A 27,656-nucleotide genomic window follows, 5' to 3' on the forward strand; every position below is an offset into this window, starting at 1 on the left:
GTTTATACAAATCTTCCAATGAAAAATCTCATACATTCACGTATATTTGTTGACACAACAAAAAAAAGTTTTTTTTAACATTCAATTTGGGAGTGAATGGACTTTCTCAAAACGAAAACCACATTCATTGTTAAAAATCTATTTCTTTAGGATTTGTCATCCTGATGCTTCGCATTTTTTGGTTACTGTGTTGAAAAATTATTTCACTTCTCTAATGATTAAAAAATGTGTGTTCTTAACCACTTCCATACCGAGTCATGTAAAATGACGTCGGCAAAGTGGTTGTCTAGATCCGGGCCGCCGTCATATGACGTCGGCCCGTTCTAGCTGCTACTGCGCGCCCCCGGCGGCGCGCAGCGGCGCGATCAGGGATGAGGCTCGTCCCTCGGACATAGCCCATCACTGATCAAGGTAAACAGCCAATAGAAATTGGCTGTTTACCACGTGATCGGCTGTGTCAATCACAGCCGATCACATGAGCGGCTCCAGCACGAGCCGCTCGTTCTCTCTGCAATGCGCGCCCCCGGGGCGCAGAGCATCGATCGGGGACGAGGCTCGTCCCTCGGACAGAGTCGATCCCCGATCTAGGTAAAGAGCCAATGAAATTGGCTCTTTACCACGTGACCGGCTGTGTCCAATCACAGCCGGTCACAAATGTCAACAGAGAACACGGTAACTAGCTGTCACCGTGTTCTCCTCCTCACACACTGATCCTGTGTGAGGAGGAGATTGTGGTAACAGCTAGTTACCAACTACAGTGCACCCTAAACACACTGATTGCCCCCCCCCCCCAATAAAGAGCACCTGTCACTAGCCCATCAAAGTACCCGAGTACCTGTCATCAGGTACTCAGATGACAGGTACTCGGGTACTCTGATGGGCTGGTGACAGGTATTCGGGTACTCTGATGACAGGTACTCAGGTACTCTGATGACGGATACTCTGATGACGGGTACTCGGGTACTCTGATGACAGGTACTCGGGTACTCTGATGACGGGTACTCGGGTACTCTGATGACAGGTACTCGGGTACTCTGATGACAGGTACTCGGGTACTCTGATGACGGGTACTCGGGTACTCTGATGACAGGTACTCGGGTACTCTGATGACAGGTACTCGAGTACTCTGATGACGGGTACTCGGGTACTCTGATGACGGGTACTCGGGTACTCTGATGACGGGTACTCTGATGACGGGTACTCGGGTACTCTGACAGGTACTCGGGTACTCTGATGACAGGTACTCGGGTACTCTGATGACGGGTACTCGGGTACTCTGATGACAGGTACTCGGGTACTCTGATGACAGGTACTCGGGTACTTTGAGTACCTGTCAACGGAGTACCCGTCATCAGAGTACCTGAGTACCTGTCACCTACCCATCAGAGTACCCGAGTACCTTCCACCTGCTCATCAGAGTACCTGACGCCTGAAGTACCCAAGTACTTGCCGCCTGCTCATCAGTACCCATCACTACTCATCAGTACTCATCAGTACCTATCACGTATCAGTACTGATCATCAGTACCCATCAGTACAGTATCACCTATCACCTATCAGTCAGTGAGTACTACTCATCAGTACCTATCACCTGCCTATCACCTGCCCATCAGAGTACCCGAGTACCTGTCACCTGCCTATCGGAGTACCCGAGTACCTGCCACCTGCTCATCAGTACCAGAGTACCTGTCACCTGCCCAACAAAGTACCCGAGTACCTGTCACCCTTCATACAGCCACCATGTCCAAGTCCAAAAAGGTTTATATACGTCGTCCGTTTAAACCTAAATACCGGTGTTATGGCAGCAGATAGCTGCCATAACCCTGGTATTTTTTTAAACGGTGGACGGTTGGCTTTCCGATAAGGGTGGTCCCAGCGGCGGATTCGCCGTGGGATCACCCTTCCGGGATGGCGGAAGAGGCGCCCCCCCCTCCCGACGCGTTCCGGTCCTTTTCCCCGCTTACCGGACCCGCCGACAGCGGGGAAAACGATCCGGTCCCGAATCCTCACAGACAAGATGTCGAGTGAGGGCAAGCTTGCCCTCACTTGACTCTATGGTCTTGGAGGACCGGAGCTACGGAAAATGTTGTTGCCTAGCAACCGGTTTAAAGGTCCTTTTTTTTTTTTTTTTCATTTTATATTATAATTATTTTTTTTTTTCTATCTTTTAGTGTACTTGTGAGATCTGAGGACTTTTTGACCCCACATCTCACAAAAAAGAGGTCCTGTCGTGCCTATTTCTATTACGAGGAATATTTACATTTCTTTTAATAGAAATAAAAATGATCAATTTTTTTTTTTTTTTAAACGGTGTAAAAATAATAAATAAAATAAATAGTAAAAAAAAAAAAATTAAAGCGCCCTGTCCCCGTTAGCTCGCGTGCAGAAGCAAATGCATACAGAAACCCCGCCCACATATGTAAACGGTGTTCAAACCACACATGTGAGGTATCGCCGCGATCGTTAGAGCAAGGGGAATAATTTGAGCCCTAGACCTCCTCTGTAACTCAAAGATGGCAACCTGTAGAAATTTTTAAATTGTCGCCTATGGGGATTTTTAAGTACCAAAGTTTGTCACCATTCCGTGAGCGTGCGCAATTTTGAAACATGACATGTTGGGTATCTATTTACTCGGCATAACATTATCTTTCACATTATGGAAAAAAATTGGGCTAACTTTACTGGTTTCTTATTTTTTAATTAAAAAAAGTGAATTTTTTCCAAAAAAATTGCGTTTGGAAGACCGCTACGCAAATACGGTGTGATAAAAAATATTGCAATAATCTCCATTTTATTCTCTAGGGTCTCTGCCAATGTTTGGGGGTTCTAAGCAGTTTTCTAGCAAAACAACTGATTTTAGCTTGTAAACACCAAATGTCAAAAATAGGCCTAGGCAAGTGGCTAGGATGCATGATGATGCTCCTTGGATGTTCGGCCCCTCTATATGGCTAGGCTGTGAAAAAGTCTCACACATGTGGTATTGCCATACTCAGGAGGAGTGGCAGAATGTATTTTGGGGTGTCATTTTTGCTGTGTACATGCTATGTGTTAGGAATATCCTATAAATTGACAACTTTGTGTAAAAAAAAAAGTTTTCATTTTTTTCCCACATTTTCCAAAAACCTGTGGAAAAAAATGATATGTTCAAACGACCCATAATGCCTCATAGAATATACGTTGGAGTGTTTGCTTTCCAAAATGGGGTCATTTTGTGGACTTTTCCATTGTATTGGTGCTCTAGGGCCTTGAAAAGTGTGATAGGTAGTAAGAAAGTTTTATGTGTATTTATGCTCCTAGAACGCCTGAATGTGCTTCTTGGACGTGGAGTCTCTTTTTGTGGCCAGGCTGTGTAAAAGTCTCACACATGTGGTATCGCCATACTCGGAAGGAGTAGCAGAATGTATTTTTGGGTGTAATTTTTGCTGTGTACATGCTATGTGTTAGAAATAGCTTATAAATTGACAACTTTGTGGGAAAAAAAAGAAAAAAAAATTTTTTCTTCATTTTCCCAAGAATTGTGGGAAAAAATTACAACTTCAAAAAACTCACCATGCCTCTTACTAAATACCTTGGACTGTCTACTTTACAAAAAGGGGTCATTTGGTCGGTATTTGTACTGTCCTGACATTTCAGGGCCTCAAGAAAGGAGATAGGCAGTCAGTACATCTGGTGTGATCAATTTTCAGTAATTGGTACCATAGCTTCTAGACTCAATAACTTTCACACAGACTAAATAATATACACTAATTTGGGTTAATTTTACCAGAGACATGTAGCAGTATACATTTTGGCCCAAATGTATGAAGAAAAATTTATTTTTTTGCAAAATTTCATAATTGAAACTAAAAAAAAGTGTTTTTTTTTTTCAAAATTTTTGCTCTTTTTTTGCATATATCACGAAAAAAAAAACCCCAGTTGTGATCAAATACCACCAAAAGAAAGCTCTATTTGTGTGAAAAAAATGATAAAAATTTTGTTTGGTTATAGTGTAGCATGACTGAGCAATTGTCATTCAAAGTGTGAGAGTGCTGAAAGCTGAAAATTGGTCTGGGCAGGAAGGGTGTCTAACTGCTCTGTATGGAAGCGGTTAAAAAAAAAATTTTCAACGAAAAATGAAGATGAAGTGTGTAGACCATTTAATGTTTAAGGAAAACAGATGATCTACTGAAAGCTCTGGGGGCCTGTTTTAGTTTCTGGGTCACTTTCACATTATGTATTACGGAGAACCTATAAACCTACATTACCGCAATACTTGGCAGCACATGAATGCACCTTGGCAGTGAACCACAAAGTGAACCATCTTTTTTCCTGGGTTAATATGTGTTGGCATCCAATTAAAAATGAATGACCTGCCTAATGCAGTACACTGCGTTAACAACACATGCGTTACAGTAAGCTACATTTTTTAACTAATGCATGGATGAAAAAATAAAAAAAACAGAACAGAAGTTTTAGGCCTCACTCACAACTGGATGTTTTTACAGCGGCTGTTTTTGGCCTCAGATGTTTTTTTTCTGCAGTCAGTAAACTCCTCAGCATGTTATCCTATCTGTCCATGAACACATAGGCTGTTATCAGCAGTTTTTGGCAGGGGAGTTTTCTGGCTGGAAAAAAAGCACAGAACTAATGGGTTTTGAGAGGTGTCTTTTAGTTGTAAAAAAGCTCTTAACTCTGATAAAAGCTGAAAAACGCAGAAAAATGCGGCTATTTGGCGTTTAACAATATTTTTGAACCACATGTTTTTGTGGGAATATAGTTTTTCTAAAAAAAAGTGCTAAAAATGCTGCAGCTGGAAAAAGCTAAACGCTGAAAAACGCTACAGCAAAAAAGCTTAAAAACTCCTTCTACAGCTTTCTACTGGCGTTTTGTCCAGTGTGCCTGAGGCCTTACAGTCTCTGCATCCTTTTATTCATTTATGAGTGTGAGATATATATTTAAATACTCTACAATATACATAAATAAACATATTTTTACCTAAAGTCTCAAATTGTAGAGGCTAAAATATAGGACATGTGGAGGTGTAGGGGAAATGCTGTAATCGTATGCTAACATTTTACTGCAATTTTTTTTTGCCAAGCACTAACACTTTTTTTGTTGTCGTGTTTTACAATACTAAAAAGAAAAGAAAATTAAGAATACTAAATATATGCATTTGAATATATAAATCTCAACATTTGAAATTTCTGTAGTGTTTGCAGCAGTAGCAGGTGACAGCTACGTGTTTTGATGTATGTACTTAAGGTGAAAAAAGTCTGTGTTTTTCTTTTGTTTAAAAAAAAAAAACAAACATGTTATACTTACCTGCTCTGTGCAGTGGTTTTGCACAAAGCAGCCCAGATCCTCCTCCTTCTTGGGTCCCTCCCCTGCACTCCTGGCTCATCCCTCCTGCCGAGTGCCCCCACAGCAAGCAGCTTGCCATGGGGGCACCACAGCCGAGCTGCTGCTCTGTGTTTCTATTAAGACACAGAGCTGTGGCTCCACCTCACCCCCTCTCACTTCCCATTGGCTCACTGACTTGACAGCAGTGGGAGCCAATGGCACCCACTGCAGCCTCAGCCAATGAGGAGGGAGAGTCCCGGACAGGTGAGGCTGTTGTGCACACATCGCTAAATCAAGATGGATTTAAGTATAAGGGGGGCTTCTGCATACAGAATTTTTTATTTTTTTATCTTAATGCATAGAATGCATTAGGATAAAAAGCTTTCTACCTTTAGAATCACTTAACCAATGGTTTCTGTCACGTACCTGGAGATGGAGGCAGACGTGAAGAGGAAGGCGATCTCTTACACCTCTGGCCTGGTACCCCTGATAAGGTAAACAGGAGGCACGGAAGCCTGGAGTGGCACGAGTGCCTAGATGTTCAAATGGTGAAGGCTGCAGATGTAAGGTTTGTGTGTACTTGGATACAAGTACTTGTGTGTACCATGACCCAGGGCAGCAGGTACCTGGCAGACTGGCGGGTTGCAGACAGCAGGTACTTGGCAGACTGGCAGAAAGCAGACCGCAGATGGAAGGATGGCTGGACACACAGCAGGGTCAGGCAAGCTGGGTCGGTAACTAGCAAGCACGTCAGAAACAGAGCAGTAAGCAGCAGAGTTCAGGTTCAGGCTGGAGTTGGCAACGACAAACAGGCAGACAGAGGGATCAAGCAGAGACGTGGTCAAATAAAAATCCAGGGGTGGGTTCAGGCAGAGTACAAGCGTGGTCAGACAGATCAGGACAGCAACAGAGTTTAAACACCAATAACAGGTAGCAGAACGCTGTAGACCATAAGGCAAGGTCCTATTGCAGCAGAGGTGTTTATATAGCCCACTTAGTGGTGTGCGTGAACGCTGGTGTACACACGCACAGTCACGTATCATGTAAACAGGAATTCTCTGTCCATGGGTTTGGCTAATAGGTTTTCTCTGTCTGTGGATTTGGCTAACAGACATTCTCCGTCTGCACATAACTATGTGCCTGGGCTTATTTCTTCTTCCCTGACAGTTTCCACTGGGATAGGAAAATGTTTGGACATTGTACCCTTTTTCTAAATTATGCATTTGGACCTTTTAATCAGAAGTTCTCAGTTTAGTTGAACCCTTGGCACTTAAAATGTTGTGCACAAGCGTCATCTGAGTAACCTGACCAAAAACTCAGCTAAAACTTCATAGAAGAAATGGCCATAGTAAGTCCTGAATTTGGGTAAAAGCTATTACATGCTCAAACCACTCACAGCTGAACTCTGGGCATATACAGTATAAAAGAAATATAAAATGAATGCAGCTCAATAAACATTTGTGGCCATTATAAATTAAATTTTTTTTTATATGCAAGCAGTGTAAGTACCCTGACCTAGTATCAGCCTTTTCCAGTCCCTGAACAGTAGGACTAAAGTGTGAGAGGAAGAAGCAGCACAAGGAGCCCATCACTTCATGTGCTAACAAGAAGCATGCTGGTAGGAAACAGCATGGCAGAGACAGAAAGCTGCTTCACCTTTCACTGTCCAGTCACAGGCTCAGGCGTATTCAGGATATGGGTTGAAGGGTCCTGAGGGCATCTACTGTAATTGCAGAAAAATTGTACTGTTGGAAATCACTGGATTGAAGCTAAATATTGCAGAAACAAAATTTTTTGTCTTAAATGGGCATTTCTTATTTTCAACTTGGTATTTTTGGCTTTAGAATTAGAGTTTTCTTTAAAACTGAACTTACTCTTGGTTAAAAAAAAAAATAGCTCTTCTGGTGAAATATATAAGTTAGAAGGATTATAGTAAACTTTGCAGCAGATTCTTACCTGTTTCTGTTCTGCAGATATTGATGTAGGCCTTGGTTGCCTTCTCTGTATCTGACTGGTGGTGTTGTGGTCAGAAAAAAAACTGCAATATTAGTGCAGTCCTCAATTCAGAATCTCCTAAAACTACTGTTGTGGGAGATGCCTAGATTTTTATCTCGAGTCCTTTGTAGATTTTGGCAAAAGCAGTGAGCAAAATAAATCAGTGCAGACAGTATAGATTACAGACTACAATAGAGCCGTAGTTTGAGGAAAAGAAAACTAATTTTTTTTCTTAGTAATAGAAAATCACAGCTGGCTAGGGATTCAAATAGAAAGGTCATTTTTAAAAATGGCATGATACAAAGTCGGGTTTGAATGTAAAAATGTAAAATTTGGTTTGCAAATTACAAGTTTGGTTCTCTATTACTTTTTACATACATGCCAAAACTGAAAATGTAGCCTTGAGATACATATTAATAGCACAATCTGCATGCTCAATACCTCGAATTGATCTTTAGAGCAGCCGTTCAATTCATATTTACTCCAGAGGAACCCTTGAAATAGTTTTCTTGTCTCAGGGGACCCCTGCTAAAACTAATTAATTGGTGGGCCAGTGGGAAATTGCCCCTCGCAGTGGTGGCTAGTGGGAAGAATGCCCACCTTAAAGACAGCTGAAGAGTTAATTGGTGTCATGCTGCTGGCCCTAGAATATGCAGGCACTGTTAAATGGGAGGTTAGTGAGTCACAGCACACGGAATCCCTAACAACCTTTGGAGGGACCCCTGGGTTCCACAGAACCCTGGTTGGGAATGGCTGCTCTAGACATTCATGGAAGTGCTCCAGTTCACCTCACTACCCGGTGCTTGGAAAACCTGTCTCAAATACAGAAAGCCTGATGAACAGTCACCAATCAGATTTAGACCTGTGTTGGAATTTGAATATGATTGGTGATGCCCGAAGCCGGATGAGAGGCTATAGCATAATACAGGTTTCTGAAAATGAGCTCATAGGGCTGGTTCACAGATGCAGTCCAGTGAGATTTGCATGGACAGTGTTTAACATAGAATTCCAATGGCCCTAGTTAACTCTTGCGTTCTAGTGTAGTCAAAAAAAGTAGAACATGTTGCAATTTTCTTTATACTGTACCCCACCCTGCATACAACCCTCCCTTACCCTATTGAAATTGCTGGCAGCCAGCATGATGCTAATTGGAACAACCCACCTACCACACAGAACCCACCCTCTTCCTTCTCAAATTACCACTGCCTGAAGGTTTGAAAGACTGTCAATAGCTTTTCTGCTGCTGCAGCCGTCTCCTCCTCTGCCAAACACATAATGTATCACGCCACTTTAGACAGTGCCACAATAGAGACCCTTGTGGGTTAAAATTTTGGGGCGTAGAAAGGGTTAATAGGCATTGGAGCGGGGGGAATTTTGTGAGACAATTAGGCTCCATGTACACGGGACGCTGGAAATGGCCGTTTAGGAGCAGTTGGGCTTTTTTTCAGAAGCCCCTGAACCCATCTACATTTTATCTTATCTGTCCATGTACACCAGGTCGTTTACAGTCATTTGCAGGCAGTTGCGTTCAGGGACTGTTTTTAGAACGCAATTATTGGATTTATGAAACTAAGGTAGGAGTTCCTAGAGGGTTGAATGTGGAATTTGATTTAAATTGTTTTATTTGATCCTTAGATTTTAGTTTTATGTTGTTTTATGTGAGTCGTGGCTTCTCTGTGAGAACGTCACGGTAATCATTTATTTATTTATCAATTTCTGGATTATGTAAAGGAGGACTGCGGTGTGATGTACACGGCATCCACTCCTTTTTGTGAAATAAATATTTCTTTCTTTTTTAGTGTTAATATTGTTTACCCAAAAGGTGTTTTAAAGCGGAATTCTGGGCACAGAAACATTTTTGTTAGTGAACATACCCCCGGGACAGTCAGGGCTAGTACATTCCACAATGGCTAGCCTCTGATCTGTCCCGGTTCGCACTTACCTGCAAGAAGAAATACTCACTTATAAAATTTCTTCCACAGCGTTGCCATCTCTGTTGTGGGCAGCTGAAGCCAGCCCGATCCTCTTCTGCGTCCTCTTCCGCATCTTCTTCTCCCAGAATGCGCCTTCACCAGCCCCTCTCGTCACTTCCGGCGCGGCACCGCATTCCTACACAGCTTCTGGGCATGCCCAGAAGCTGTTTAGCAGGGAATGCGGCGTCGCACCGGAAGTGACGAGCGAGGCCGGTGCAGGCGCATTGATTCCTGGGAGCGATGACGTTCAGCTCCCAGGAATCATTGCAAGCCGGAAGAGACGGCGCGGGCCGAGGCCGCAGAGGGAGCAAGTGACGAAAGGTGAGTATTTCTTTCTACAATTAAAAGGTAACTAAAAAAAAAATAAAAATCCTAACTATCCAATTCCTTTTCAGGTGAAGCAAAGCAAGCGGATGGGCACAAAATCAATTAGGTAGATTTTGTGCCCGGAACTCCGCTTTAAATAGTTTTTCCTTTAGCATTTTCTGGGCTTCATGCCTTTCAGAATTATATATTCATCTGAGTAGTGGTTTTAGTAAGAGTACTGCTAATATTGAGTCGTTCTTTAAATGATCATTTAGTTTGTATTTACTTTTGCACCTCAGCCCTATTAGGGAGTATCGGTGGTTGCTATAATAATATGATCGGATTGTGAGCAGTCTTCCGCCCTTTTGTTGATTAGATATATACAAAGTTTAGCCTTCTGGCTTATATGTTAACATTGGAGGTTTTTATGACGACTGGATCATCTGATGAGCAGGTTTCAGCCCTCCACTGATCACAGTCCTCTCTACTTATAGCGGGTGTCGGCTGCTCCTCCGTATCTGCTGAAGAAGTCCCGCTTATGAGACGTAACGCGTACGGAGGAGGAGTGGAGCATTTGACATCACCCGCGGCTGTCCTTCCTGGTCACCTGTACACTCGATTAGCCTGCACTGCCTGGCACTGGGCTACAGTGCTATCAATGTAAGCCTTTTTATCCTAAATAAAGCAGCATATTTTAAAAAGGAGAGCACTAGTTATCTGTCTGTCTTATATGATATCTGCTTGGGAGCCATTGGAGTGTTTCATCTGCCAACACCTGTTATTCGTCTTTATATCGGATACATTTGGTCAGATTTAGGATCTCTGCTGGTGCTTTCATGCTGCCCTAAAGGCGACAGGTGTTCTTTGACCCATCTGTTAATTTAGGGGTCATCCCTGGAGGTGAGAGGCTTGTATTAATGGTGGAGGATCTGGCACTTGACCACCCAAGAATGTTATTTAGAGCACTTATGTCACTGCATGGGACTCTTAGTAATATGTTTCATTAATATGCTTTAATTATTTTATTGATTTGTTGAGCGCTGCACTGAATTTATTATTTTTGGATTTTTTCTGGGATTTGATAATTTGACCCTGAGTGTTCAGCTGCTGTTTTTTCTAGGGATTGTTTTGAGCTGATCTAACTTCTCTATACAGTCCTGTCTGAGCCCTGATAAGTTACACGGTATAGTAAGGGCTAAGAGAGTAAGCAAGCTTATGAGGAGATTACTAAAACAGCAGGTTCGAAGCTTTAAAGGAGCCTGTCTTCCCTTTTGTCAGAATCTCAGACAGTGTGAGCAGGGGAGGAAGCAATCCCATCATCATCCAGCATCTCTGCTGCTGCTAAGTGTATCCTATTCTCTTTCACCCAGCCCTCCCTCCAGCAATATTAGTCAGCCCCACTACTATCCCCCCATCCCACCTGCAATGTTACCTAGCACATCCTACTATCACTCAACCCCTTCTTGCATTGTCAGCTAGCCCCCCCACCCCAGTATCACCTGACAACTCTATGCACTCTCAGGTAGCCCCCACTACACCTCCCTCCTGCATTATTCTTGCATTCACCTTCTTTCAGCACCAACACCCTCTTTTCCACCAGCCCCATTACCCACCCCCCTGTCCTGCCATGGCAACGATCCTGCTCCACCACTATCACCCCATACTCCTAGGTAGCCCCACACTGCACTTTTATCCAGACCTCCAGCTGCACTGATTCTGCATGCCCTTTCTTTCAGAATTCACCATGCTGCACTCCCACATCTTTTAGAATCCACCATGCCTGCATCTTTTCTTTCAGAACCCACCACACCTGCAACACCCTTCTGTCACTGCTCATCACGCCTGCAGATAAATTTCTCTCACCACCTACTGTGCCTGCAGCACCCACCTCACTTGCAGCCCCCCATCTCTCAGCACCCATCGTACCTGCTTCACCCCTTTTCAACACATAGCTGTACGTTCACATACGCTGGACTCCTTTATGCTTTATCTTACATATTCTGAACCACTGTCCCTTGTACCATCTGCTGCATGTTACACTTTACAGGCTGCTGCACTCTGTACAGTTTTTAATGTTCTGTATACTGCGCAATCCTGACTCCTGAATTCTATGCATTACATAATCTGAAACACTACTCCCTGTAGCAGACTGCTGCATAGTGTACATACAATAGTTTTGGATGTTTCATACCGTGGACAAAATTTTGCTTTGTTACATAGTTGAACTGCTGTGTTATGCATGCTGTGCTGCATTTAACATGTTTTGGATCACTCCAATCTTTATGCTGTGGTATACACTAAGTGTTAAGTACTGTACTGCACTATGTGTATACTATGATATGCACTATATTCCTAAGACCATAGTTCGGTTAATAGACACATGAATGGATGCACAGGCAGGTATGAATACAAAACTGCAAAATAGGTATAGCACATACATTAATGCCTCTTTAGATCATTGTGCTACACTACCATAACACAGTACGTTGCATGGCACCTGCTCTGCAGCACACCATAATGCTCATGCCATGAGTTTGTCTAATGCAACATGCAAAATACCACATATTAATGCTCTTGCGTTAACACATTGCGAAAGTCTAAAGGGGGCCTGCATAAGAGATTAATTACATTTTTGAAAATATTTCTGTTCAATCAGAAAGTTTACAAAAATCATATTGAGAAAAAAAATAATAATTTGCATGAAACACATACAGTATATGCACATTTAAACAGTGCAAAGAACTATGTGGCATGTAGTAGTCTCTGGAAACCAATTTGCCAGCCTATCCATTAGAGCTGCACAAATAATCGTTAAAAAATTGCGATCTCGATTCAACCCCCCCCCCCCCCCCCACGATATTAATCCAGCATTTCCATGTTTCAGGTAACAAGTGCAGAGCAGTTCTCTGCACACAGCTGTCAAAAAAATAATAATTAGCTGGCAAAGTTTATCACAATATTGCTCAGCGCTGAGGGATAAAAAGAAACCTTGCATTTGGTTCTTTTAGAGATCAAAGGTATGACTTTGTTCTGCAAATATGGTCAGTTTAACCACTTTAAGAGTTAAGACTAAGCCTTTATTGACACTTGTTGCATACAAATCAGTATTTTTTGCTAGAAAAATACTTAAAACCCCCCAAAACATATATATTTATATTGTTTTTAGCAGAGACCCTAGAGAATAAAATGTCGGTCGTTGCAATATTTTGTGTCACACTGTATTTGCGCAGCAAGCTTTCAAATGCAATTTTTTGGAAAAAAAATACACTTCAATGAATTAAAAAAAAAAAAACTAAACAGTAACGTTAGCCAAATGTATTTGTATAATGTGAAAGATGATGTTACGCCGAGAATCATGAGAGAATCGTAATCTTTATTCTAAGCAAAAAAAAAAAAAAAAAAATCATGATTTTAATTTTATCCAGAGTCATGCAGCTCTACTATCCAGTCTTGCCTTTTATCTAGAATTTTCATTACGTTCTGACACGAGATACACTAGGTCTTTTTGCAATTTGTTAGCACAATTTGTGTCCAAGGTCCATTCTACCCAAAATTACTTTTTGCATTTTCAGTTGATGGTTATGAGTTGTCACTTGGTAACACCTGATGTTTGAGATAAGGTAAGCATTTCTCGTTATTCTGGTACCCCTACACATACCAAGCATTTAACTCTTGGGGCTCCACTGCAAGAGCACTTTTTTTTTTTTTTTTGGGCCCCTTTCACACGGGAGATCCAATCCTCCTGTCAGTTTTTCAGGCGGACCGGATCGGATGCTCCATGCATCCCTATAGGGCAGTCTCCGCTGACACCCGCTGCTATCCGATTCCAATCCTATCCGTGAAATCCAGACGGATGGAAACCCTATTTTCCATCCATCTGGCGGATCGGATGGGATGGGATTGGATGAGAACGGACAGGCGGTCCGTTCTCATCCGATCTCCCCATAGAGGACAGCGGGGATCTGACAGCTTCGTCTCTGCACACAGAGCGGAGACGGAGCTGTCATCCGCCTGCTCAGTGGGGATCGGCGGATCGATCCCCCCCACTGAGCAGAACAGACTCCGTTCCGTGTGAAAGGACCCTTGTTGTTGTTCCCGGAGTTGACCTTTAAGCTGGCCATGCATGGTTAAGATTTTGTTTGAAATTGCTCATTCTAATGGTTAATTGGGACAATTCAACAATCGTTCTTGGCTGTAATGAAAAAGCACAATGAAGGATAGAAAACTTTGCTATCCTAACTAATAAACTGTAACTGTTAATGTGGTCTTCATTTGTAAAAATAGTACTTATTGTAAATCGCATGTGCTGGGTTAAGTTTCCTCCAGAATAAACACTTTTTGCGTTCACAAACACTCGTTGGCTCAGGCGATTATGTATGTTATTCGTTTGTATGAAAGAACAATATATATGTTTCTGTACAGTGTATGCAAAATTGAATTTCAAAATAGATGATTGTGTGTGTGTGTGTGTGTGTGTATGTGTATATATATACAGTGCCTTGCGAAAGTATTCGGCCCCCTTGAACTTTGCGACCTTTTGCCACATTTAAGGCTTCAAACATAAAGAACTGTAATTTTTTGTGAAGAATCAACAACAAGTGGGACACAATCATGAAGTGGAACGAAATTTATTGGATATTTCAAACTTTTTTAACAAACAAAAAACTCAAAAAATTGGGCGTGCAAAATTATTCAGCCCCTTAAGTTAATACTTTGTAATGCCACCTTTTGCTGCGATTACAGCTGTAAGTCGCTTGGGGTATGTCTATCAGTTTTGCACATCGAGAGACTGAAACTTTTGCCCATTCCTTTGCAAAACAGCTCGAGCTCAGTGAAGTTTGATGGAGAGCGTTTGTGAACAGCACTTTTCAGTTCTTTCCACAGATTCTCGATTGGATTGAGGTCTGGACTTTGACTTGGCCATTCTAACACCTGGATATATTTATTTGTGAACCGTTCCATTGTAGATTTTGATTTATGTTTTGGATCATTGTCTTGTTGGAAGACAAATCTCCGTCCCAGTCGCAGGTCTTTTGCAGACTCCATCAGGTTTTCTTCCAGAATGGTCCTGTATTTGGCTCCATCCATCTTCCCATCAATTTTAACCATCTTCCCTGTCCCTGCTGAAGAAAAGCAGGCCCAAACCATGATGCTGCCACCACCATGTTTGACAGTGGGGATGGTGTGTTCAGGGTGATGAGCTGTGCTGCTTTTATGCCAAACATAACGTTTTGCATTGTTGCCAAAAAGTTTGATTTTGGTTTCATCTGACCAGAGCACCTTCTTCCACATGTTTGGCGTGTCTCCCAGGTGGCTTGTGGCAAACTTTAAATGACACTTTTTATGGGTATCTTTAAGAAATGGCTTTCTTCTTGCCACTCTTCCATAAAGGCCAGATTTGTGCAGTATACGACTGATTGTTGTCCTATGGACAGAGTCTCCCACCTCAGCTGTAGATCTCTGCAGTTCATCCAGAGTGATCATGGGCCTATTGGCTGCATCTCTGATCAGTCTTCTCCTTGTATGAGCTGAAAGTTTAGAAGGAAGGCCAGGTCTTCGTAGATTTGCAGTGGTCTGATACTCCTTCCATTTCAATATTATCGCTTGCACAGTGCTCCTTGGGATGTTTAAAGCTTGGGAAATCTTTTTGTATCCAAATCCGGCTTTAAATTTCTCCACAACAGTATTTCGGACCTGCCTGGTGTGTTCCTTGTTCTTCATGATGCTCTCTGCGCTTTAAACGGACCTCTGAGACTATCACTGCAGGTGCATTTATACTGAGACTTGATTACACACAGGTGGATTCTATTTATCATCATTAGTCATTTAGGTCAACATTGGATCATTCAGAGATCCTCACTGAACTTCTGGAGAGAGTTTGCTGCACTGAAAGTAAAGGGGCTGAATAATTTTGCACACCCAATTTTTCAGTTTTCTATTTGTTAACAAAGTTTGAAATATCCAATAAATTTCGTTCCACTTCATGATTGTGTCCCACTTGTTGTTGATTCTTCACAAAAAATTAAAAGTTTTATATCTTTATGTTTGAAGCCTGAAATGTGGCAAAAGGTCGCAAAGTTCAAGGGGGCCGAATACTTTCGCAAGGCACTGTATGTATGTATGTGTGTATGTATATATATATATATATATATATATATATATATATATATATATATATATATATATATATACTTCAGTTGGAGTGAGTTAGACTTAAACTTGAAAAATGCCTACAAAGTGATCGTCTCCACCTGATGCGTCATTATATAATCCCTGTGTTTATTATATATATATATATATATATATATATACATACATACATACATACACACACACACACACACACACACACACACACACACACACACACACACAGTGCCTTGAAAAAAGTATTCATAATTTTCCACATTTTTTTCATGTTACAACCAAAAACGTAAATGTATTTTATTGGGATTTTATGTGATAGACCAACACAAAATCGCACAAATTTGTGAAGTGGAAGGAAAATGATAAATGGTTTTCAAAATTTTTTATAAATAAATATCTGAAAAGTGTGGCGTATAATTGTTTTCAGCCCCCGAGTCTATACTTTTTAGAACCACCTTTCGCTGCAATTATAGCTGCAAGTGTTTTTTGGTATGTCTCTACCAGCTTTGCAAATCTAGGGAGGGAAATATAATCGATAAATCCTACGAGCAACCAATTAGCGATATAATTGCTGCAGACAATCCACTATATCACACAGTGTAAATAATATATAATAGAAAATTTGTTGCGCAAAAATATCATAAACCCATAATGTTACCACAAAAATGAATCAAAATCCAATGTGTGTATACATAGATAAATAAAGAATATTGAGCAATAAAAAATATCGATAACCAGGTGTGAACAAAAATTATGTATTTATAATGGGCCCAATGTTTAAATGAAAATCACATAAATATAAATCAAATAATGCCAATATATAGTGACCTTTTTATAAAGTACCAATAGTGCTAAATAAAATCACTACTGATAAAATCGTGCAAAGTTCATTATGTGCAAAAAACAGTTCTTGTTGAATCAGTGCAAAAGAAATGAATGTGGATTCTTCAAACGTGCCAATAGTGCGTAGCAGTGCAGATGACAGTCACATAAAGTGACCAGTGCCTCCAAAGTGACGTGGTAATGAAGTGTCACAGCAGAACATGCACCCCCTTGTGAGTGGGTGCTCACCTTATGACCTGCGACTATGCAATTAAGCAATAGTCAGATAGCGCTTAATGTTATCTCCTTGGTACTCCCAGATAAGGATCCTTCACAAGCAATGGCTCCTTCCACAAGCCCTCAGATATGCAAGGAAAACAGCCTCTTTTCCTTATTACTTCCAGGTAACGATCCTCCGCATACAACAGTTCCTCCCAAGTCATCAGGTGTATATCATATGCAAAGGAAGAAACTCACATAGTGCTGACATCCTTTATATATATTTTATTGAAAAAATAAAAGTATCACTCACATTTAAAAGGTGCTTCAAGTGCACCACTCTGTATAAATGTTTAGCAAGCCTCCTTTCCAAAACCAAATAGTGGTGGTGTAGTGAGAAACTGCTGCCCGATCTGCTGTAGAGCAGCTGACAGCCTCACTGAGTAATCCAGTGTAGCGTACCGTCCATCCTTGCCCCTCCCCTACGCGTGATGACGCAAGGGACCACGTGTCTTCATCAGGGGGATATTACATTTTTGCTTATTCTTCATTGCAAAATAGCTCAAGCTCTGTCAGATTGGATGGAGAGCATCTGTGAACAGCAGTTTTCATGTCTTGCCACAAATTTTCAATTGGATGTAGGTCTGGACTTTGACTGGGCCATTCTAACCCATGAATATACTTTGATCTAAACCATTCCATTGTAGCTCTGGCTGTATGATTAGGGTCGTTGTCCTGCTGGAAGGTGAACCTCCGCCCCCAGTCTGAAGTCTTTTGCAGACTAACAGGTTTTCTTCTAAGATTGCCCTGTATTTGGCTCCATCCATCTTCCCATCAACTCTGACTAGCTTCCCTGTCCCTGCTGAAGAAAAGCATCGCCACAACATGATGCTGCCACCACCATGTTTCACAGTGGAGATGGTGTGTTCAGGGTGATGTGCAGTGTTCGTTTCTCCGCCACACAAAGCGTTTTGCTTTTAGGCCAGAAAGTTAAATTTTGTTCTCATCTGACCAGAACACCTTCTTCACATGTTTGCTGTGTCCCCCACATGGCTTCTCGCAAACTGCAAACAGGACTTTTTATGGCTTTCTTTCAACAATAGTTTTCTTCTTGACACTTCCATAAAGGCCAGATTTGTGGAGTGCACGACTAATAGTTGTCCTGTGGACAGATTCTCCCACCTGAGCTGCGGATCTCTGCAGTTCCTCCAGAGTTACCATGGGCCTCCTGGCTGCTTCTCTGATTAATGTCCTCCTTGCCTGGTCTGTCAGTTTAGGTGGACAGCCATGTCTTGGTAGGTGTGCAGCTGTGCCATATTCTTTACATTTTCGAAAGATAGGTTGAACAGAGCTCTATGAGATGTGCAAAGCTTGGGATATTTTTTTTATAACCTAGCCCTGCTTTAAATTTTAGCACGACTTTATCCTTGACCTGTCTGGTGTGCTCCTTGGCCTTCATGAGGGTGTTTGTCCACTAAGGTTCTCTAACAAACCTCGAACAAAAGGGCTTCACAGAACAGCTGTTTTTTTTATTATCTGAGAATGAATTACACACAGGTGGACTCTATTTACTAATTAGGGGACTTCTGAAGGGAATTGGTTCCACTAGATTTTAGTTGGGGATATCAGAGTAAAGGGGGCTGAATACAAATGTATGCCACACTTTGCAGATATTTATTTGTAAGAAAAACATTTATAATTTTCCTTCCACTTCACAATTATGTGCCACTTTGTGTTGGTCTATGGTAAAAAAAACCCCAATAAAATACAGCTCCCTTTTTGGTTGTAGCATGACAAAATGTGGACATTTTCAAGGGGTATGAATACTTTTTAAAGGCACTGTATATTTACGCCGATGGGCTAATGAATGTATCATGTTTTCATAAATATACTTCTATACTTATCAATCTGTTGTTTATTTCATAAGCGATAAAAGAGATGCATTTAATACATTAGAGAACCAGGTCGGGGTAAGAAATTTTTAAGGGCCTTTAAACAAAATTAGTTTTCTCAATTGCTGTAACAAATGGTTTTTCAGAAGTTGGTACAAGGGTTTAAATGAAAATCTAGCCATGTATAAGCTAGCTTTCAAGAGGTCTAATAACTCAGTGGGTGACTAAACCAAAGCCACAAGCACCGTCTTAAAACCAAAATTATAATTTTATCTGGATTGGCATTATTATGCAAAATACTTTTATTGTGCATTTTTCCTGAACTTGTACTGTTGTAATTACAAGGTTTACCAGTTACCCGCTATCGTCAAGACATGTTTGTCAGTCAGTATATATTATCTTTTTTACTTACAGCAGCAGTAGAGGAAATTATAAACGAAATAATAAAGTGGGAAGTTAATTGAGAAGGAGATGTCAACTCTTTTTGCTATACGACTGCCTTGCTTGCACTATTCTTTCCTTGCAATGCAAATGCCAAGTCAACCTCATTGTCACTTTTTAATTCTTGCACCAGCAGTACAAACAAGATTACAAGAGGTGTTGTTCCTAATGATTTCTAAAGATGTTTACCATTTAAATGGTGAACACAATATATGCCACAAATCATGTCCTTTGCAGTGAGTGGGTCATTGACTACATGCAATCATTGTCTCTGCTCTTTTGGATTGAATAGTTAATTGCCGACTTAACCTCTCCAGCCTTGTCCCTGTGGAGTTAGGTTATAAGCTGAATAATAAGTGGCCAAGGTGTGAATAGATTGGAATAAGAGCAGTTTAGATAGGATTAAAATTAAATCATTCTCTTGGATTGGGCAATCTTTTTTGCCATTTTAAATTGTCCATAAAAAACAGCTCATATAGGGCAGGGGTTATACAGACTGAAATGTCCTTCTATAAATCTATATTGTTGAAGTCCTTTTAACTGTCTCTGCCCCACCCCACTAATAATAAAAGCTATATTAATTTTGTTTTCCTTGAACAGGTGGAACGCAGGTTAACTTTTCTAAGTATGGGATTTTCTATGGTACCATAATTCTCAGGAATGATTTCACAACTTAAAAATCTTAAAAATGACATTTATTGTGTACAAAAGATTAAAATTGAATAAAACTAAACAGCTTAGTATATGATTGCAAGGGCCCCTAAGCTGAGCCACAGGCTTGACCCCCATTTCTCCCTGTTAGTAGACCAGACCACCATCTCTCAGTACAACATATTGATATCATTTAATTGTTAGGTCACATAAAAAATATGTCAATCTTCAGAGGCAGGAGGCTCTGCATCTGTAAATTATACAGGAAGATCTTGAAGGTTCCGGCATGTTTCGTGGTGTGTCGCTTCCTCAGGAGACCTTAGGGTAATATCACATACAATAGTGTGTCTAAAGATGATGCTGCATATTGATCAGAAGTGGCAAGGACACCTCAGAGGCTATAGTTCAAATATCAAAGAAGAATAGAGTGGATAGCAAGGAGCTCAAAACAAGGGGTCATCCATATATATGGAGACAAAAAATATCATTAGTGGATGCCAGATGTGGAAAGTAGTGTCCCAAAGGTCGCTAAAGAGGCTTGCACCAAAAGTCTCCCCGCTATTAAATAGCCAGCTAGTGCTAGTTTCTTCTATTGCTTATGAAATGCACAATAGATTGATAAGTATATACTTCTGAATTACCCTAAGGGCTCATGAGGAAGCAACACACCGCAAAACGCATTGGGACCTTTGGAACCTTCCTGTATATTTTACAGATATAAAACATCCTGCTATTGAAAATTGTCTTATTTTTTTATGTAATCGAAAAAATATCTGAAAGCAATATGATGTACTGAGTGATCGAGGTTTGGTCTACTAGCAAGGGGATGCAGAGGTCCAGCCTGTGGCTAAGCTTAGGGGAAATTGTAAACATATACTTAGCTGCTTGGTTGTATAAAATTTTAATCTTTTGTACAAAATAAAAATGTAATTTTTGAGATTTTTGGGTTGTGACTTTATTAGAGAACTATGGCACTGTAAAATGTCCCATCTTTTTTGTCTATTTGGTGTTTATATTTGCAACTTGGGATGTGTTTTGATTCATATCAAATTGCATCTTCATAATATAATAAACTAAATTTAGCCCAGTCTTCCCATAGAGCCCTACACAGGGCAGCATGACATCTCTGTCTACCCAACTGAGGTAGAAAGATAGCCAGAAGATTCTACAAGTTGGCCAGTCAGTGCTCCAGCAATCTCTGATAATCTATTATGACAATTTCTGTCTATTTATAATCCAATTGTTGTGTAGGTTGAATGATTCAAACACAGGTTTGTAGTCATCTATTGCACAGATGATTTGGAATAAGTTACATCTTCCTCTTACGATCTCTCCATCTATACATTTACACAGGCATGCAAGTACATATCCTTTGCCTATTACAGTCTAAAACGTGTGTTCGCAAAGATTCCGCAAGGTTCTACAGCAGCTAAGAGTCCTGCTTTGGATTGTATGATTTTCCTCCCAGACACTATAGAAATTTTCCAGCATTCTGTAAGATTTCTGCATTGCTACATTTACCTTGTCACATGTTCCTTGCTCAGATCAGTTATATAACATGCAGATATGTCTTGTAAATGAGCAGCCATGCCCAACAAATTAGGATATTAGATGCTTGTTTTCCCATACCTACTGTATGTATCAGAGCAAAACAGCTCAAACACCTTGCTATGCACACCTTGGTAGAACAATGCCCAGGAGACAGGTAGGTACTACACATCTTTTGACAAATCCTCGACTGTCCAATCAATGGATTACATCGTCTTGGCACCATAAAAAAGTCATTTTTCTCCTCCAGGTGACAGGTTGCTGATAATTTTGTTATCAAATCTCTACACTGTTCAGATGAAAAAGAGTGGTCCTCTTCCCAAATTCAGCATTCCTTCCCTTACATGGCTCTGCAATGAAACCTCTGGATATGTAATAAAGCAAAATGTTACCTTGCAGCTTTGCATCCCCCTTCTTGTACAGTAAATGCTCCTCGGCAGTATGGTAGTGCAGCACTGCCAGACATCACCGACCACTATCGAACACCTTTCTTCTTCTTAGCTGCCGTGTGCTTATACTGAGCATCACAGAGTTGTCACCTATTTGTATGATTTAGTAGTAGAGAAAAAAAAAACTTGATGGGACAGTCGACTAGAATTGAGACATCTCCTAAATGACTGTGATTGCAACAGTGCTGTACAAGAGCTCATTCCTTCTGTCCTTGGCAACAGACTGGTGCTTCATAGATTCCCAGGGTTGTTCCAATTTGTGTTTAGTGGAAGTGCTGCTGAACAGGCTTCCTTTAAAGGCTATTATTAACCCTTCCTCTTCTACTTGTGCCGGAGAGACTATGAAAGCATTTCAAAGATTCTGTTCCACTGTAATCAGATTTTTTTTTTCTCGTCAGCCTTTGTACATCTGAGTTCAAAATTTTTTTTTTTTTTAATAGCTATCATTTTTTGTTTACTTAAAGGTTTTATTGCACTTTTTTATGCTGTCTTTGAAAGGGAAGTGCATAATGTCATGGTTATGTAAAGCTAAAAGCATTTTTGAAAGTGATGCCTTAAAGAGGTTGTAAACCTCAGAATTTTTTTTAAAAAAAAAACAAACACCTGAAATAAAACACATAATGAGCTAGTATGCATCGCATACTAGCTCATTATGAAATACTTACCTAAGAAGGAACCCCCGCAGTGCCGACCGGTTACCTGTCTCATGGGCTTGCGGAATCCGGCCATCTGATTGGCTGGAGCCGCGATGACGTCACTTCTCGCGCATGCACGCGGGAGCCAACGGTAATGGCACAGGGCTCTGAAGGAACGGCACGATTGGCCGTTCCTTCAGAGCGCATGCGCCAGTGATGTCACTGACTGCATGCAAGGTAAATATCTCCTAAACTGTGCAGGTTTAGGAGATATTTACAGTACCTATAGCCAAGTCTTAATATAGGCTTACCTATAGGTACAAGTTGCAGAGGAGGGTTTACTTCCTCTTTAAGCAGGTAATGTTTAAAGGTCTAATTAACAAAGCAGTGTGAAAAGCAGCAATGGTGTGCATATGTATTAACTCATTGGCACCAATTAAGTTTTAAATTAATTTATTCAAATTAGATTAGAGATTATTTCTTTTGTGTATAGGTTGTCATTAATATGTCCCTAGACACTTGAGGGCAGTTGAGTGTTCAGGTTTGATCTAAGCGAACTTGGGCACCTGCATCCACAGGTGGAATCCTTAACAAGAATTGCTGCCTAGACAGAGAGCCTGCTGCAAGAATAATATCTATTTGGCTAATCTTGGCTCTGAGAAGTCGTGGCTGGTTTCACTTGAAAATAGCTCATAGACATAGGGATCGTCAGCCCAAATCAGACAGTTTTATCTAATGTGTAAGATCCCGTTCACACTGGGGCGATCCAACTTGCCGGGGCGACCTCACAGGTTGCGGTGCGCAGCTCGCACCGCGACCCCGGAGCGGCCGGCATGGACTTCATAACATTGAAGTCAATGCAGGTCGCTCCAGGTCGCCCCAAAGAAGCTCCGGACCCTTTTTCTAAGTCGGAGCGACTTGTGTCGCTCCTATTAGAACGGTTTGTTGTGTTTGTCAGATGAAATCTTGTTGGTTGCTTTGCATCCGCTTGGAAATCACCATTAGTTTTTTGTGCTGTCATATTGAAAAACCGTATGTGTAATAATTGGGTAGAAAAGGCCCCCCAATTTTAATTTTATTTGAAAAGTTGTTTGTTTATGTGATAGGCGATTTACGTCTTTCAATCCCCCCTTTTTTTGGCTGTATGGATGCTGCCAAAAATGCCTTTTTTTTTTTCCCTTCAAAATAGTTTATTCAAATTCAAGAAATAAGGGGTTTACAAAGTTTGCTCTAATGAGCGTATGAAAATATAACAAACATTTTGAATAATATCTCTAAGAGCCCATTCACATTAGCGCGACTTGTCAGGCGACTTGTCAGCCTGACAAGTCGCGTTCGGTCACGGTCCATTGATTAGCACAGGACCCGTTCTAATAGGAGCGACACAAGTTGCTCCGACTTAGAAAAAGGGTCCTGTACTACTTTGGGGCGACCTGGAGGCGACTTGCATAGACTTCCATTATGTGAAGTCTCTGCAAGTTGCGCCGAAGTCGCGGTGCACGCGACTTCACAGGTCGCCCCCCAAAGTCGTGTCGCGCTAGTCTGAATGGGCTCTAACACGTTATACAATGACAAGACTAATAACGGATAACGGTGTCCAGAGCATGCGACACATATTGTGACCATGTGAGCAACAACCAAAGTGGAGGTAACGGTACATATACAGAGGAATGGAGCCGCCCGACCCGCCCAAGGGGTCGAACACAGTCGGGCTCTCCAATGCGTCAAAACCGGCAGGGCGAGGGAAAAAGGAAAAGAGAAGACAGAGAAAAAGAAAAAGGAGAAAAGAGGGGAGATGGAGGGCAGTGAGAGGGGTTCGGGAAAAGGTCCAAAAATGCCTTTTATTTCCTTTTTAAAATTCAATAAATACTATTGAAAAAGACAAAGAAAAAACTATCAGTCTTTCTCTGTCTTTGTTTTTCTTGAATGTTTTATTAGCACCGCACTTGAGTTTCACTTCTACTAAGAACAACCATCTGAGGAGTCCGGAGTGTAAAGCCTGGGACATGTTCAACGCAGCAGGCTGAACGCAAAAATAAAACCGGAGGAGCAGGGGAGGAGCTCACAGTACTAACTATCCGATGCTAGTAAAGAGATCTATTGTGCTATTGTGTTCTGACAGGGGTCCCCACCCCGCCAGAACACAGCAGTCATTTCTCGCAGCCAATGGCTGAGAGCACTGATTGTACACCGATCAACAGATAATTTTCTGGTATGCCCCTTCGGCCAAACATCCGGCTTCTGTCAGACAGGCTCCCGTACACACAGGCCAATTGTCAGCTTGTTTCTGTTGAACAGCCCATATTCGGCCTGTGTGTACCAGGCTTAAGTCGCGGAGGTGGTGCTGTTCAAATGTTGCATGCACATGTATGAAGTAAGGCAAGGCTGTGCAGTTAGGGAAGTGTGCACTGATTTGTTTAGGCTAATGCACCCTCTTGAACCTGGGGGTTGGGGGTTGAGGGTTGCTTGGCAGAGATGAGAAATGCCTAAGTCATTTTGCTAGTAGGTTAGACCAGTGGTCCTCAACTCCGGTCCTCAGGGCCCACTAACAGGCCAGATTTTAAGTATTACCTTGGGGAGATGCAGACTAGAGTACTGCAATCACTGAGCAGCAAATGATATCACCTGGGATGTATTTCAGTTATCATGCAAACCTTGCCTGTTAGTGGGCCCTGTAGGCCAGGGTTGAGGACCACTGGGTTAGACAAACAAGCATCACGTATGTCTATCTGTGCAAAGTTATGAAAATCTGAGCTATTGTCTAAAGCTGGCCATATATTATACAATTTTCTTGTACAATTTTCCTTTAGAGTTACCCAAGCCATATAATATGAAGTCAATCCTAAATTTGTATGTAATCAGGCAGGCCCTTGCACTACATAGCTGAAGGTAAATCTAAAAGAAAATTGAATAGGAAAATTGTCTAATCTATGCCAAGCTTTAAGCGGAGTTCCGGCCTCAAATACCTTTTTCTAACTAAAAATACCCCTATAATACTAATCCATCGCCCTTTACAGAACCACTATTCTCATACTTACAAGGTGTACGGTATTGGATTTTAGTCAAAATCTTTCTTTTAAAAATGTCTGGGCGTGGCCATCTTGGATGTGGGCATCTGAAGCCGCAGTGTAATCTGCCGTGTCCTTCCTGATTCCAGGGAGTGTTCTGGGAGTTCTTCCTGATTCCAGCCTCCTGGGAGTGATGACAAATGGCTCCCAGGATGCAATGCAAAGGCGGAAGTGATATTGGTGGCCGTGGCCACAGAGGGGGGAAAAGGAGGAAGTACAATCAAAAATGCCCTGAAAATAAGGTAAGGGACCCCCGAAAAAAATTGAAAATGCCCAATTGTTGATCAGCATAGCGAGCACTCCAGGAATCACTAAAGTTGCAAAATAGGCCGGAACTCCACTTTAACGTGAATGAAAACCTGATTAATTAAATTTGACCTGGGCACATTTATCTGTAGTGTTTACCTATCTCTCTTCAAAGCCCCGTGGCTTTCTCCTGCTCCATTCTTCTGTTAACAGCATGATAACTTCTGAGGAGTTCTCCGTGAACTGAGATAAAACCAGGCTGAAATTTGGGTCGGGGTGGGTGCTATAAATAGATTAGCAGAGATGTTTTTTAAGAATTATACCTACCTAGGTGGATGCAGAATCGGTCGCTCAGTTCTCAAACCTTCCTGAGCAGAGAGCAGCTCTCTGCTCTGACCCCCCGCTCTCACTGGATCGCTGGGCTGGGCAGGGGGTGAAAGCGACAGACTCAGGCTCTCAGAAGCTCACTGAGCTGGGTGGCGGTTCAGGCATGTGGGCGGATCCTGACTTCATCAACTCTGCGACGTCAGCCGGCAGCGGGGTTCAGCCTGCTGTCTGCTGAAAATGGGTCATAGGAGTGCAGAACGAACTGCACTTCTGTGATCCACAAGATAAGTACAGCCAAGCAAGCTTTCACTGTACTTCTCCTTTAAGCCTATACTCTCAATATATCTTTAGGCTGAACATGAAAAGACACATACAATTGTGCTCATAAGTTTACATTCCCTGGCTGAATTTGATTTCTTGGCCATTTTTCAGAGACTATGAATGATAACACAAACTTTTCTTACACTCATAGGTAGTGTTTGGCTGAAGCCATTTATTATCAATCAGCTGTGTTTACTCTTTTTAAATCATAATGACAACAGAAACTACCCAAATGACCCTGATCAAAAGTATACTTACTCCAGTTCTTAATACTATGTATTGCCCCGTTTCATATCAATGACAGCTTGAAGTCTTTTGTGGTATTTGTGGATGAGGCTCTATATCCTCTCAGATGGTAAAGCTGCCCATTCTTCCTGGCAAAAAGCTTCCAGTTCCTGTAAATTCTTGGGCTGTCTTGCATGAACTGCACGTCTGAGATCTCCCCTGAGTGGCTCAATGATATTGAGGTCAGGAGACTGAGATGGCCACTCCAGAACCTTCACTTTATTCTGCTGTAGCCAATGACAGGTCGACTTGGCCTTGTGTTTAGGATCATTGTCATTTTGGAATGTCCAAGTACGTCCCACGCGCAGCTTCTAGGTTGATGAATGCAACTTTTCCTCCAGTATTTTTGATAACTTACTGCATTTTTCTTGCCATCAATTCTGACCAAATTTCCTGTGCCTTTGTAGCTCACACATTCCCAAAACATCAGCGATCCACCTCCGTGTTTCACAGTAGGAATGGTGTACTTTTCATCAAAGGCCTTGTTGACTTCTCTCCAAATGTAGCGTTTATGGTTGTGGAAAAAAATCTTTATTTTGGTCTCATTACTCCAAATTCCTTTGTGCCAGAAGGTTTGAGGCTTGTCTCTGTGCTGTTTGGCGTATTGTAAGCGGGATACTTTGTGGCATTTGAGTAGTGATGGCTTTCTTCTGGCGACTCGACCATACAGCCCATCTTTCTTCAAGTGCCTCCTTATTGTGCATCTTGAAACAGCCACACCACGTGTTTTCATAGAGTCCTGTATTTCACCTGAAGTTATTTGTAGGTTTTTCTTTGCATCCCGAACAATTTCCTGGCAGTGGCGGCTGAAATTTTAGTTGGTCTACCTGACCGTGGTTTGGTTTCAACAGAACCCCTCATTTTTCACTTCTTGATTAGAATTTGAACACTGCTGATTGGCATTCTCAATTCCTTGGATATCTTTTTATATCCCTTTCCTGTTTTATACAGTTCAACTACCTTTTTCCACAGATCCTTTGACAATTCTTTTGCTTTCCCCATGACTCAGAATC

General features: G+C 41.6%; 2 protein-coding genes across 2 annotated transcripts in view; one reads left to right on the forward strand and one right to left on the reverse strand.

Annotated features, from left to right (window-relative positions):
* Positions 1-22,011, reverse strand: part of GPER1 (G protein-coupled estrogen receptor 1) — a 37,728-nt gene extending 15,717 nt beyond the window's left edge. The window contains exon 1 of the mRNA XM_082261868.1: positions 21,705-22,011. The gene's annotated coding sequence lies outside the window, so the exon portion shown is untranslated. The remainder of the gene's footprint in view (positions 1-21,704) is intronic.
* CHLSN (cholesin) overlaps positions 1-27,656 on the forward strand; it is a 693,214-nt gene that overhangs the window by 155,277 nt on the left and 510,281 nt on the right. The window lies entirely within an intron of this gene.

Source organism: Pelophylax lessonae (assembly GCF_965119305.1).
Source record: "Pelophylax lessonae genome assembly, chromosome: 6".
In the NCBI taxonomy this organism is placed as follows: Eukaryota; Metazoa; Chordata; class Amphibia; order Anura; family Ranidae; genus Pelophylax; species Pelophylax lessonae.